Source organism: Poecilia reticulata, linkage group LG10 (genome assembly GCF_000633615.1).
Source record: "Poecilia reticulata strain Guanapo linkage group LG10, Guppy_female_1.0+MT, whole genome shotgun sequence".
Taxonomy (NCBI): Eukaryota; Metazoa; Chordata; class Actinopteri; order Cyprinodontiformes; family Poeciliidae; genus Poecilia; species Poecilia reticulata.
This window is the reverse complement of record NC_024340.1, coordinates 28,872,866-28,887,905: the sequence shown is the minus strand read 5'-3', so window position 1 is coordinate 28,887,905 and position 15,040 is coordinate 28,872,866.

The following is a 15,040-nucleotide window of genomic DNA, read 5'->3' as shown; positions in this document are numbered from 1 at the left end:
TTGCAAACCAAACCTACGAGAGAACATAAAGATTGGCCTGGCATCAGCCACAAAAAACCTTGATGACTCTTGTTATCAGGTATAAATAAAACAATGAAAATCCCACTTAAAGTAGTCTACCATTTCTCATGATTCAGCTGTTATAAATAACTCAGAGAACTTCTGGTCCTCCTGCAAGATCGACTATTAAAAGTTTTGACACTTCAGTTTGAAGATATATGGGCTGATGTTCTGCAGGTGCAGGGTTTTGATGTTTAAAGAGCATAATAAACCTTCGTTGTCCAGACAAATCCACATTCCTCTGTGGAATTAACACATTTACTTATAAAAAGCAAAGAAAATATAGACATAAATTTTTATTTTTTTAATTGCATCATGAAGTGAAGGTATGAAAACAACAATAATTAACATGATGTGTTTATCTGGAACAATTAACACATGATCAATCATTCAACCAGAAGGAAGCAGCTTTGCCATCAGTGGAATTTCAAAATAAACTGCTATGTGAATAATTTAGATTTCTCAAACTGTGTTACAGTTTCAGAAGAAAATATAGATCAGGGGTTCAAAACATCAAGTTCAAAAGTCCAAATCTGAGTTGTACATAAAGTCAAAAGCTCATTCTAAATAATAATGAACAATTTTTCACAAATTTCTTAGCACAATAAAAGTCAAAATGCTCAGATTTATTACGTTTTTGACAAAAATACATTTTATTAATTTCTCAAGAATTGCAAAACAGCTGACAGACAAACTTCACAGTGCTGATCCCCTACAAAATGTTATTATATTTGTTCTGTTTTTGTATCTGCGTCAGACAAGATGCGAACAGGGGGAGTTCAGTGTTTTGGTCCAATGGTATGTACTTTCTCACGACCTTGGACAATTGCTTCTCAAAACTATCCATCCTGCTTTCTGGCTGAAAAACCAGCTTCTGGAAGTTGAGCAGCTTGGGCTGTTTTCCATCATAAACAAACAGACCCATGAAATTCTGACCAATCACACAATAGCTTCAGATGCAGAGGGCAGGTACATTTGTCACAACGGGTCTTTCACCCGTTGTGACAAACGGGTGAAAGACTTGAGGCTGACAGCAAACTGACACGATTTTCATAATGCAGCTGCGATTTCAATCTTTTGATCATGATCCATATCCTGTTCCTATACTTGAGAGTCTCAGCTTAGACAGACCTGTAAAAATACGCCATCAGTTTTTGGACCAGCTTTTTTTTTACTACAAGAAACTAAAGCAGGACCCTCACTTCTGCAGACGATTCTCCAATCTGTCTCTTTATTATTCTGCCTATCCTTCTTTTAGTTATGAATAGCAAACCAAACACTATTTGAGGCAGAGAGAAACCTCCATAAAGGAAGACCATGGGAACTGGTGGACTTCTTCCGGATTTGGGGCAGAGGGTCACCCTTATTTCCACAGTCCCTGGTAGTCGACACTTGAATCCTGGTTCTTGGCCCTGAAAACGGTCCACCGCCTACACAGAGGGATGTTGAGGGTGTCGACCATGAGAGCTGGGTGGAAGGAGAGAACAGGACCTTGACATGATCTAGCCTTAAATTCAACTATGCTTCCAAAATATTTTAAATATGGCGGGTCTATGTTACATCTCTTCTGGCCAAACTAAGTTCAAAAAGAACACAAAGTCTTCACTGTGTGTAAACAATAGCATTTAGCACTGATCTCCAGGAGGGATTTTGTGGTAAGATGGAGGTTGAATATTTTGTTCCCTAAATAGTTCAGAATCTGAAGTTTTTGAAACCCAGTGTAATAAATTTAAGGAATTTGGTCTAGAAATCAGGAAGATGTATATAAATATGCCTAACCTCCTGCCATCAGTCCCCATGTTAGAAACGTTAATGAAGGTCAGTAACTTTTCTCTTTGTGTAAAACAATGACACATTGTCAGGCACCACTAAGATTTATTTGTAGCAAATTCCACTAGTTTGTATTTGGTTTGAGTCAATTGGCCGTTGATCTCCAACTGACTGACCACAGAAGACAATAACTGCATGCAAGCAGCCAAACAATCAATCTAAAATAATCTGCGCAAGATTCAGAAAAGTTCTGACAGCATTGAAAAAATATAATTTGAACATAAAAAATATGACAGCTTGCAGTTCAGAGTTTGATTTTTTTCAGTATTTTTTATCTTATTGTTTCGCACCCCCAGTTTTGCTAAAATCTTCTTTTCATCCATGTTAAAAAGCTTTTTTAAGTGTAGGATTCAAATATGGAAAAACACTTTATGGGAAAAATAATTGCATGTTTTTTTTCTTCTCAATACATTGTAATCTTGTGGTTTTTATGACACCACAAATGGTAAAAAAAAAGGTAAAAACCAACCAATCATAAACTCTATAGAGAGGAGAAAGTTGTCCATTCATATAAACATGTTATCAAAGCTTAAAATGCTCCATCTACTTCATCCAGAAATTGGCTCCTACTTTGTTAATATGCCAGTAAATAGAAAAAGAACAGACTCAGTTTTGGGAAACTATAAATTACTGCACCTAGCTGTGGTAAACTGCAGACCAGACGTCTGTGTTACGGTTCTTGGTGGAGATTGCCAAGCTTCCTCCTCTCGTCTCCCACAGCTCCACGTTTGCACAGTGGGGTGGGGGGATTCCTGGATGGCACAGTGGCCCATATGGCCAATCACTCAAGCAGGGCCAAGGATGTTTTCAAAGAGACCCGGCAGCAACTTGACGCGGGACTGTCTCCACGGGGGTCAGCGGTCGTCTGGGCAGGAGAGGCCGACCTCCTGCTGTCCTCTCAGGGGCAGACATCTCAACTCCTGAGCTTCAGCCCCGCCTCCTGTCTCTATGCCCCACCCACACATAAGCACAATCATCACCACCTTCTCCATAGAGAGCACACAGGGCTGCCATAGCCTGCTAATAGGACAAGGACCATGACCTTGAGAGCTGGACAAACAAATGCAGAGGGAGTGTGACATTAGACGCAGCAAGCTAATGGCTGTTTGTTTATGACGGGATTATTTCTGAGGATTATGTCTATGATGTGATGTTTTGTTTGACTTTTGGATTTGGAATAACACATTATATTTACCACTGTACATTTCAACAGAAAATTCAAACATAATCATGTAGATATTATAACAACTCCAAAAACCCATTTTACATTTAAACTAAGCTACAAGTTAAGCCGACCAATTAAACAACCAAGTCGTTGCATTAGGCAACATTAGAAATAAGATATATAACATAACTGTCTGTTACATCAGAGGTAAAACGCCCAAAGAAGACAATAATAAAAATTTAATGCAATATAAAAACAGTTTTGAAAATTGCCCCTTTTTGTCCTTTTTCAGATTTCAATTATATGTAAACAAACTAAACAAAATGTCGGCTGGCTTGAGCTGAACATGATACGAGAGGGAGGAAACCGTTTTTGTGAACTGGGCTGGAATCCGCCATGACTGCCATGATATGACTCCAACAGCTGGTTACAGTGTGAGACGTCACACCGCTAACTCATGTGACTGACTAATATCTTTGTTGATTCTACAGCAGTTAAATTAGTTACCTAAGAAGAGCTCTCTCCAATTTCCTCATGAGAACATCGACCACAGTTGTTTTTTTCGTCAAAGACAGAACAACGACAGGTGAGATAAATCGCACCAGCGCCACCCTGCTGCAGCACAAAGCCAACAAGCAAAAGAACATTTGCATTTATTTTTAACATCTCTGGATATGATTACTTCAGATTGAAACACAGCTTGGGTTAATTGTTGTAATTTGAAAATATGCCTATATAATTGTTTCCAAAGTTGTTATTTATATGTTTGTTTATGTGTAGTTTGTGCATGTAAATGGTATGTAAAATGTCCCTTTAAACAATGTTTGTTCTATTTCAACTGTTTGTTGCAACAGCTTGTTGCTGAGCTTGTCAGCTTCCCATTTATTTTTATTTTTTTGAATGTTTAATTATTTTTTATCACATTTTGTGTTCAATCCCTGCATAATTTATATGTGAAATTATGTATTTGTTTATCTTCATATGCAAACAGTAAGATAACCAAATAAACAACTAAGGGGTGCAAATGACTATGCATCATATAAAATAGGAATAAAATATAATCTTTAAACAAATGTTTTTGGACAACTTAAGACTTGAATAAAAACTGTGTAATTCAGATTTGATTTTTAATTTGGTTCATTTGCTATTACTCAAAAGTAAAAACACATATATTTGACACAATTGACAGATTTATTATCTCTACAGCGTTGAAATAACTTACAGCAAATTAGAAAGTCACAAACATCCAAGGATCCTACAAATAAAAATTTACTGAATTAGCTGTGAAAAAAATATCATTTTTATATTTAAGTCTACTTACATTTGAGACACAATTTGTTGTTTTTTGGGGTCAAGAGATAAAAAGTATGCATGCCGTTTTTTACTTACTAATTTGTTTTTGCAATATTATCCACACAAAATAGTTTGAGATCTGTAAAAAAAAAAAATAATTTGTTAGAGTTTCAGAATTTATGGCCTCATCACAATTTATTAAATTAAGAATTTCAACAATTGTTTATAAACAAAATTCACTGAATAAATAAAAGTGAAATTAGCTTCTGACATAAGTTAGAAAACTTGAAAAATCAGTACTTTGTTTTTCCTTCATGAGGTCTGTCCATATGATAGACCTTCACACTGCTAAAGGTCTGCTAAACGTTTAAAACCTTCTCTGGGTCACAAAGATGAGATGCTTTTACATACTATAATGTGCACAGAATAAAAGTGAGAAACTTGATTGTTTTTTTACTATTCTGCACATTTGTAAAGAATTTTTAAAAAATTATTGTGAATAAAACAATATACCAGAGAACAGAAAAAGAAAGTGACTTTTCAAATAACTTGAAATGCAAGAACAATAAAAAATCTGAAAAATAATCTATTTAGAAATTATTATCTCATCGCTTCAAAAACAGCAACAATTACCTGCCATTAGCCGTATTGTTGCTAAAAAAATGCAGATTACTTGAAGTTAACAGAAAACTTCTGTGCAGTTTGTGAAGAAGCTAAATAAAAAAAACATTACCCTGTAATCCTAACCTGAGTCTGTTCAGCAGATTTTCTTTGGAGCTGAGTAGAACAAGAATTGCAATGTTGGGATCGATGTAGTTACTCAGCAAAGAGGAAGACCTGACCCCACAGCCGTCTGAGGAAGAGCGTCGCCTCTCCTATACATGGCAGTGGACTCAGCTCTGTTGTCAGCATTCCCCGTCTGCTCTCTTCTTTCAGCTGCCCAGTCGCTCAGCACGACCTCCGTTTGGGGTGATCATGAATCATGGAAATTGATTATGCTGCCACATCTCAAATCCCTCTGGCCAGGGCTTGACCGCAGAGAGTGTGACTGTAGGTCGGTCAAGCCTGCTTAAGGGACACACTGCTCGCTGCCCCCGAGAAGGGGCAGTCGGCCGGACTGCCCCCGCAGGGTCAGGCGGCTCGCTACCATGGCAAATGAAGGAAGATCACTCACTCTGGCAGGAAGGAATGAAGATGTCCTTCTTAAAATACCAGTCAGGCCATCGCGCTCCAGGCTTTTTTTTCCCTACCCTTCCAACTCCTCATCACCACTTTCCACGAGTCATCCGTCTTTATCAGTGCACAATGCTAATGACTTCATCTCTAATAGCAGACCATTCCTCTCTGCCTTCCACCAGGATTCTTGAAGAAGTCTTAAATAACATCAGAACATGCCAGAGGAAATCTTGGGGTTTTGAATATCTTTGCTTCATCACATGTGCAATCATAAGCAATCAGGACCAATTTGAATTTGAGGAAAGAAAATAGGGAGACTGAGGCTCATAGGAGAAACTGTTAAGCTCAGTTACCAATTAAATGTTTCAATGCAAACACCTGTTAGAGAAAACTTAAAGAGCATATTTGCTAAGTCTTATGATGTTCAAAAACATAAATTTTAGCTGTTAAGCTAAACAAAAAATGACTTTCTTCTTTTGCCAGTTTTCTCTCTGTAGAAATAAAAAGTAATTCATCATTTCCAGAACGAAACAGAGCTGGTTTTATTAGCGTCCGAATGTTTGTAGTTTATCATTTCAACATTATTTTTCTGCTGCCGCTGCCGTACCTTTGCCTTTAACCCAAAGTTTCCAGACTCCCCTTAATGATTTCAACAGACTGTTGTTCTTTTTTATTATGATGATAAATCTGCTGTAACAAGCTGAAAACACCCATAAATCTGAGGCCGAGCCCATGTTGCAATGGGTCAGTGTTTCTATGGTGACACATCAATCCTTCCAAGAGGGCAACACCAAGCTCTATAAAAGCGGTGAGTGTCTGTGACACTGTTACTGTTGTTATTGTGGGAGAACCGTTAAAATGTTTTCAAACCACAAAAAGTGAAGGGGCCACTTAACATTTCCCAGACCTGTCAGCTTTTTAGATCTCTCTGGACTATCGGCACACCTCAGGCAGCCTTTGGGGACTCTGCATGTTTTGGTAATTGGATTGTCTCATCAGAAACCAGCTAAATACAAATATGTATGTAAAAGTAATTTGAAATTAGGACATTTATATAAAATAATTATTCATTTTTTTAAAAGTTATTTTTTTGGACACCAGTGATGAAAAGCAAAAAAAAAAGAATAATAATTATGTATTATGTAAATAATTATGTATTTATTTATTTTTTAATAAAATTTTGTTTAACCCCCCCAGCCAAAGAGAAAATCCTTTGCAACAAGAAACAACAACGGAAATAGGAATGGGTTCTTCAGATTCCTACAGAGTCTGCAGTTTGGGGTGGAGCCATTCATTTGACCCGGACCCAACAACTGACCCTGACAATTAATCGAACAACTTCAGCAACACACACATTTACGTGCATTAGTAGAAGCTGTTGTTCATGTCAGCTTTAGGATGACGTTCACATTTGTTAATTTTTACATTTCATTTTATTAAATTGAAGTTGTTCAGATGATACTGAATAGTATATTTGTGAAGAAAGGATACTTCTTCTACTAGTGCTGGCTGCGGTGGATTATGATTACTTCCTCAGTTCTGACATCTACTGTTTGAGAAGAGAACTGCACCAAATGGAGCGAAACGCTGTTCATGCCTGGTTACATGGCACAATTTTAACATTGTGGGTTGATTTTCTAAACCTGAGAAGCCTCACAAATGACAATAAAATAATCATCAGTATATCAAGTTTGGTTCTACAGTGTGTGGGCTACAGCCACACATCAACGATGACACAACACACACTAACAGATTTCACTCGTGGACATTCAGATGTCAGACAGGAAATCTCACAAAACATTTCAAGTTCAAATGAAGGGGAAAAGAATAACTGATCTACGAGAAAAAAAATCCAAAAGCAAAGAACACAAGAATAAACTGAAGAAACTAAATACAAAGGAATGGCAGCACCTTTCTAAGAATAATGGACAAAGGAGTTCTGAACTGATTATGGTAAAACCTATCAAACGAACAAGGACGTGATCAACAAATAAAAGCCAAAATCCAAATAACCAAAGTGTTAGTCTGCTAGTGTCAGTGCAGGGGTGGAAGATGACAAAATACGGGAGAATAGGATAATTTTAGTTTCTCTTTGCAGGTGATTATATATTTTTTCAGGTGATTCTGTTGAAAATGTTTTAGTTCACAGAGTTCGTACAATCAAAGAAGTCAGTAATCGAAAGAACAGATTTAAGGGCATATTGATTTAAACACAGTACAGTCGGTTGTGCTCAAATTCTTTGTTTTGTTTTTTTTTCACATGCATAAAACATAACTTCCTGGCAAAGGCAGACAAATGCCTCACTGATTAGAAGTATGTTTTGCACTCGTAATCAGAAAAAATTTTGGCATTGTATGTTCAAAGACTTAGTTATTGAATGTAATCCAGATTTTTCGCTGTATCAAAATTATGTTTGAAGAGTTTTCATTAGCCTTAAACTTAAATGAATCTGTTATTTCTGACAAAAAACAGGCCAATCATACATTAGCAGATCAAAGGCAAACACTCCGTCATCATTTGGTCTGCTGCTCATTGTTTCTTGAGCTTCCAGCAGCACCGTCCGCCCAGCGGTGTGCACGCCCAACAAGGTGTCCCGGCAAAGACCCAGAGCCTGTGCTGAAAGAAGCATCTCACGCTCAAACTTCACTTGATCCCAAGCGAAGCCCTCACTTGCTCGTTTATCTTTCCAGGGACAGTTCATTCTTCGCCACGTTAATGAATGCCAGTTGTTTCTTGTGCTTCACAATCAGGAACTTTGTATTTGGCCTGAGATCAATCAAATAATGCTTTGCACAACATAGTTATGTGTTCTGGCCCATCAGTTTCATTTTATTTTTATTTTTTCCACAGAATTCATGAAGTGTATTTTAACAAATAGTTACAAAGTGGAATGACACTTTTTACTCCAGATTTAAGGCCAAAGTATTACATAGACTGGAACAGTTAAGCTGCTGTGACAGAACATTTACCAATCAGAAAGGTACAGAATTTATCTGTATGCAGGCAGTAAAGGTTCATTTTCCATGCAAAAGTTAAAAAATCTCAGGTAATAAAAAAATACTGGAAATATTCAGACAGTGCTCCACATATTTTTCATGTACATATCTGATCAAAATAATCACAGAAACAGTTGAGGGTGTGATTAACCAGGTGCTACTAAATACAGCAGGATTTTTTCCAGTCTCTAACCTTCTGCTAATTTTTGAAAGTAAACTTGTAACACAGAGGCTTCAGGAAGAGATGTCAGCTCATAAAATAAAGATGATTTATGTAACATTTTAGAACTTATTGTACAATTATTTTTATCGTACGGGGGTTGACACAAATTAAATGGAGCTTCAAAGCTTTTTGAGTCTTAAAATAATAATTCACAGCAGTTATTTTCACAAAAGTTGTTCATTAGTAGCTGTTGGATTCACCTCTGGTCACTGAGCAAATTCAAAATAAAGCAATTTCAACTCATGGGTGATTCAGTGATTTATATTTACTTCAAAGTTGTTTAGAATAATTTCAGAAAACCTTTGGGATACAAAGTGACCAAAACTGAGGCTCAGGTAATAACTTTGATCATGGAGCGTTAGTTCCTGTAGTAAAGGGCAGCTGTGGCAGCTCTTAAGGTGCACCTGTTCTGGTGATCAGCTCTCCACATAAAGTCTTAGTTTTTTTTACTTTGTCACTGGTTAGTGCTATATTCTTAACCTTACAGCATATTCATTTTACACTTTGCCTGATGTTGCAGCCTTCATCTTCTATAGTCGTACTCGGTGTCTATGGCAAGTCTGGCCCCAAACATGGCACTGCTGCAGTGTGATGTTATGATCCTGTTCCCCAGGAGTCACTTCTCACCCAAGTTATGACTCCTCACCAAAGTAAAAACCATGTTATCACAACAAAAGCCCTTCATATTAAATGTTAAAGTGTCAAATTAAACTGTCACAATGAAAGAATTGCCTTTCAAATAGGATTGGACATAAGAAAACTATGGTTAAAGAGATTTAAACTGAATAATTAAAAGCCTCCAAATGTCCTGTTTTAGAACAGTTACGTGAAATACAGATTCAATTGCATAATAAAAGTTAAATGTTGAAGAAAAAAACCCTAAATAAGTGGCCACATGCCTTTTCTCATTCAGCATCTGTTTGTGATCATTTTCTACCCACTGCGTCTTTCTTCACTTGAATGATCTGAGAATTTCTCTTTTAGAAACTCATGTTGCAAAATCCTCCGGAAAACTTTGATTCTTCCAACTGCTGCCAAATCAGGTTATCACCTTAATCAAGCTTTCATCAATGACTTAGACCTTCCTCGATGTGCAGATCAAACAAAGCTACGATCATCTGATGACATTTTATTCTGCAAAGTCCTGTCCGTGACAGTAATAGGAGACCAACAAGAAGGAAAAAAAAACAGGCAGAAGATGAATGGAAACCATTCATATATGCAGCCATAAATTATAGTCATGTGTGAAATGTTTTTGTCATCACATTATGCAAAAGAAACATTAAAGATTGAAGTAAATATGGAACAACTGGTATTCATTTTATTTTTGTGGAAAGTGTTTAAAAAGATAATTCAGATTTGTTTTATATATTTTGTCAAGTCATTTTCAGTAGTTAACAATTTACCTGTAGAGAAGTTATAAAAAACTGGATTTGGAGAAACAGAACTTATCCAGCAGGAGAAAGACTAACAGCTATCAAGGCTGAGGCTCAAGTCAAAGCAGAGCTTAGCACAATAGAAAAATTCAATCTCAAAAAGCCTGGTGCATTAAATATTTTAATCTCTACATTTCTGAGAGAGACTGAAGTAGGCAGATCTGCTAAAATAGAGAATCAGCTAAACATCTATATAGATTGAAGATAACTTGCTGAGGTTCAAACTGAGTATTAAAATGAAGAAAGGGAGTGATAGGAATATTGGGAATGGGGGATATTTTCTTGCATACTTTGGGCTCGATAGTCTCCACTGAGTATCATTTAAGCACCACGTTCTGACTGGGTATTTTTCCTGACCATATTCATTTCTTCTTGACCACAGTAAACTTATCTTCTGCTGCCAACTTCCTGCAGGGTATTGCACCACGTCACAAAAATTAAATCATAATAAACTACTTTCTTCAATATGACAATGAATTGACTGTTTCACAAAGGCCTCCACAGATAGCATTCCAACATAGCCCTTAAGGATGTGGTGGAACTGGAGATTCACATCAAGGATGTGCAGCCAACAGCACCAACTGCATCATGGAATCATGTAAACTTGGAGCAAAGTTTCAGGAATGTTTTTGACCAAACTGTTGGGCCTGGCCTTGATGAGAAAACAAGGACTGAACTTCATACAGAACAAAACAGACTGGTAAAAACTGAATCCAAGAACGCACTGCATTAACCCACAGGTAGAGTAAAAGATTATTGTGGATTATTCCCTGGATTATTGTGTGCCACAATCAGCTGTAGTAGACTTTTAACAATGATCTGTGTGTTGTGCTAGTTGATTATCTAAGTAGTAGACTAAGGATTGTATTGATGGATATTCCTGGTGAGGAAAATTAACTCTAAATTTAGTTAGACCAAGTGGTAAATGGTAAATTTAAACTAACTACCAAGCTCGGTGTATAACTATTCACAAAGCAAAAGAGAGAGCTTTATTTTGAGCAAACAATGTTTTCTTAGTTTTGACTGAATGAGAATTCAACCATTTCAGACGTCAGATTTATTTTCTATATATTTAATAATTACCACAGTGATCAATAATATAATCATTTTAGAATGGCAAACAGAACACAAAGTATCTAATATTTTGAGGTTAAACAATCTCTTGCAAGTCCAAAGCACTGCAAATTACAATATTAATTGTTTGTGAGTGTTGTTCGCCCGCCACAGCTCACTGCACGACTGTGGAAAGCTAAATGTGGCTCTTAGCCACAATTAGCCTAGCTGCCATTAGCTTTAAGAACAGGGACATTTTAGAAGATTTTTAGGACTATTTTATGTAACCTAGTGACATGAAAATACCATATAATAACAAGTGATGTTAATGAATGCTGTTAAAGTTTTGTTAACACTGTTTGCTAACAGTGTGCTGTTCGCTGAGCAGACTCACATGACGTTCTTAGCTACACATCAGGTTGTCACAGATATCCAGCAATAACAAACCCGTGTTTCTCATTTCTTAAACAGTCATTGGCAGCATTTGGCTGGCAGGCAGCTAGCATTGATAAAGCTGCGTGAGAAGTGGCAGTCAGTGTTGGTTGCTCACGGACATTTTGGGGAACCTGCTATTCCAACGTTCTTTCTGCAGAATTCTGAACAAACCATGATCAAGTTATATCCCTTTGGCTGGGCATACGTAACAATTTTTTGTTGATGGCACATACAATCTGGGAGACACCCCTCCTGCTTCAATATATATGCCATTTTACTGCGTAGAAAACAGATACATTAAGATTTTCTAGTAAATTTTTTTTTTATAAAAACACTACAAGCATTGAAAATGGGTCAGTGAATCAACAAACAAATACCAGCTGAGCACCAATTTATTGTGTGGTTAAAAACAGATAAAATTTTGGCAACATATTCCTCAGTAATTCATTTTTCAAAAAGTATTTTCCTCTCTAAACTTGCTTTAATTTAAAGAGTATAGTTTTGTTGAGGAAAATTTAGTTTTTTTCTTTTCTACTTTTTAAAGTTTCCAACAGATAGTCAGTCCTTCAGCTATTACTAAAGCTGGAAAACTACTCTTTATTAGTAAAGTATGTCTGCTTCCATTTCAGGCCCGTCCTGCGGTGGAAGCCCAGAATTTATGTTCCATGGGGAGCCTGCTGGTGAACAGACGACTCACATGTGTCTTTGCACTCCTTCCCTGCGGCCCCCTTTAAAGGCATTCTGAACTGATTTGGGGATATCGTAAAGCAAATGATAAATTTGTACTCCTGTCAAGTGCGTCTGTGCACTGGAGATTTGCTCCAGGAATCATGTTGGAATGCCATATATCCCGGCTGATTGCTGCTCCCCTTAAACGGAGGGCAAAATGCATGACATCATTAAAGGTATTGGAGGAAATAACTTAGACTTTGTTCCTGCTAATGTTTTGACAGGAAACAGCCCGTTTGATGTAATAAAGATCTATGCTAAGAGAAAGACACTTAATTTTTACCTCTCTACTAAAGATAAGTAAATATTCATCCACTTCCTGTTTCACCGTTTGCCTATAATGCTTCAACATCTTGCAGATGGTTTTTGGCAAGCACTACCTTCATATCTGCATGTCAGCTGAATATTGCATTTAGTAAAGTACATCCATTTAATTTTATTTCCTTAGCCTCCCTTTGATTGGTTTAAATGTTCTGTGTTTCATATTTACCATGCAGAATATTCTGTGAATCACTAAGAACTAACCCTGCAGTTCCTTAGAGATCCAAAATATGACTCAGTGAATCTGTTAAGCATTTCAGCAGATTTCTGGTGTAGTAACTGGTATACCACCTTGTATCCCTTTGAAATTGGGGAAGATTAGCAGGATTTTAGCTGTGCTTTCAGATTAGATGCCATGAGAAATGCAGTTCGAAGTTTCGGGCTAGAAACATCCCAATGCTGCCGCCTCTATGACTACCCTGTTCTCACTTCGGCGGTGGCTGGTAATCCCCCCTCCCGGGCAGAGGCCATAAAACTCCTATTTCTACTATACCTGCCAGCTGAGCATCTTAGTCCATTCAAAGCACAGGGAGCATGAAATTCCCAAGGAGCCATTTCAAAGCGCCAGTCCTCTTCATTATGACATCAGAACCTTCTGAAGTCAACAAGCATGAAGGCAGACTAGAGCACAGCGCGGGTTCACAGCCTTGAAGGGGGATTCGTCGCCATTAAGGGCTGCGATGGGGGGATAGCAAACAGAGGGCAAGAGAGGGAGAGAGGGATTACATCTATCACCACGCATATGTGCTCACATCTAAAAGGCTTGCCTTCCATTTTCTGCCCCCAGCTAGTCCCCCAACTGTTATGATAGCTGAGACTGCAATAAAGGCTTTGGCGGCATCATAAACACAGCATGATGGTGGGTATCACATACTTAAGGGCCCCTGACGAAAACCCAAGGAGAAGCCCAAAGTTCTGGAAGAAATGTTAACAATTATGGTGATAATTACAGCTGTTTGTGGTCAGGTTCTGTTTGTCATCCTAATAAAACACCTCTTACACCCACTGTGCTCAAGTGCAAGATTCTTACAAAGTTACAATCTTCATATCATAACACAGGAAACTGACCATCTAGTTATGGTAATAGAGACATTCAGAAGTTTTAACACGTCTGTGTGCATTTCATGTACACAGACCTGGATGGATCTCCAGGGGCAACATGATATAAACCTATACTGACAAAGCTTGGTGAAAACACATTTCCTACACAAATTCCAATCACGGTGGAATTACGTGTTATTCTGTCTTCAATAAAAACAAATGGCTCTCAGTTCAAAATTGTCCTGTTCACCTGTGTTGTATGGGACCCAACAAAAAATATATTCCATCTCAAACACCTGGCATGACACAGTCCACAGGTAGCGTTCCACTTCCTGACCCCCCTTTTCAACCTAAAGCAGGTGATGAGTAAACAGCATCCTTAGCTAGAAAACCCTCTCAGGCTCTAAACACATTGCAATTTGCAATATCCCACAGCAACTTCATATAAAAACACTTTTCAGTCACATCATTACCAGGAGATTTGAACTCTTGGAAAAAGGACATTCAGGATGTTTTTCTCTCCCCAAATTCTGTCCCAAAATCCCACATTCCACCATGTGAAGATGTAAGAAAAATGGAAAATACAAACATGACATTCCAGGATTCATGACTATAAATGCAACTCCAGAAGTCTGACTATGAATCTATAAAAAGTAAAACTGAAAATCAGTTTTGTTACAATAATTAAATTTTAAATTTTAAGATATGTGCAGGGCTGCACAGTGGCACAGTTGGTAGAGCTGTTGCCTTGCAGCACAAAGGTTCTGGGTTCAATTCCTGGCCCCGGTCTTTCTGCATGGAGTTTGCATGTTCTCCCTGTGCATGCATGGGTTTTCTCCGGGTACTCCGGTTTCCTCCCACAGTCCAAAAACATGACTGTTAGGTTAATTGGCCTCTCCAAATTGCCCCTAGGTGTGAGTGTGTGTGTGCATGGTTGTGTGTCTCTGTGTTGCCCTGCGACAGACTGGCAACCTGTCCAGGGTGACCCCGCCTCTCGCCCGGAACATTAGCTGGAGATGGGCACCAGCAACCCTCCCGACCCCACTGAGGGACAAGGGTGAAAGAAAATGGATGAAGATATGTGCATGCAAGTTAAAATTGTTAACATTATTGCTTTTGAAAAATACATTTTAAAACATGTTCTTAATCACTACGTTAATAAAATGTAAAAAGAACTTCAAAACTTGCAATCATCCAATATTTTCTATTTCAGGTTTTTTTGTACTGTGCCTTTACGAAAGTTAAACTGGAGCCCATATTGTAATTCTATCTTTATATATA